A 680-nucleotide genomic window follows, 5' to 3' on the forward strand; every position below is an offset into this window, starting at 1 on the left:
GGAGCAGCTGTGGTTGTGGTTGGAGCAGTTGTGGTTGTGGTTGGAGGCCCTGTTGTTGTGGTTGGAACAGCTGTGGTTGTGGTAGGTGCAGCTGTGGTTGTGGTAGCTGCAGCTGTGGTTGGTTCAGCTGTTGTGGTTGTAGTTGGAGCTACTGTGGTTGTGGTTGGAGCTGGTGTGGTTGTGGTTGGAGCTGGTGTGGTTGTAGTTGGAGCAGCTGTGGTTGTGGTTGGAGCAGCTGTGGTTGTGGTTCTTGCAGCAGTGGTTGTGGTTAGAGCAGCTGTGGTTGTGGTTGAAGCAGCTGTGGTTGTGGTTGGAGCAGCTGTGGTTGTGGTTGGAGCAGCTGTGGTTGTGGTTGGAGCAGCAGTGGTTGTGGTTGGAGCCCTTGTTGTTGTGGTTGGAACAGCTGTGGTTGTGGTAGGTGCAGCTGTGGTTATGATGTGAGCCGCTGTGGTTGTGGTTGGTTCAGCTGTTGTGGTTGTAGTTGGAGCTGGTGTGGTTGTAGTTGGAGCTGTTGTGGTTGTAGTTGGAGCTGGTGTGGTTGTAGTTGTGGTTGGAGCTGTTGTGGTTGTAGTTAGAGTCACTGTGGTTGTGGTTGGTGCAGCTGTGGTTGTGGTTGGAGCAGCAGTGGTTGTGGTTGGAGCTGGTGTGGTGGTGGTTGGAGCAGCTGTGGTTGTGGTTGG

This window comes from Poecilia reticulata, linkage group LG18 (genome assembly GCF_000633615.1).
Source record: "Poecilia reticulata strain Guanapo linkage group LG18, Guppy_female_1.0+MT, whole genome shotgun sequence".
Classification (NCBI taxonomy): domain Eukaryota; kingdom Metazoa; phylum Chordata; class Actinopteri; order Cyprinodontiformes; family Poeciliidae; genus Poecilia; species Poecilia reticulata.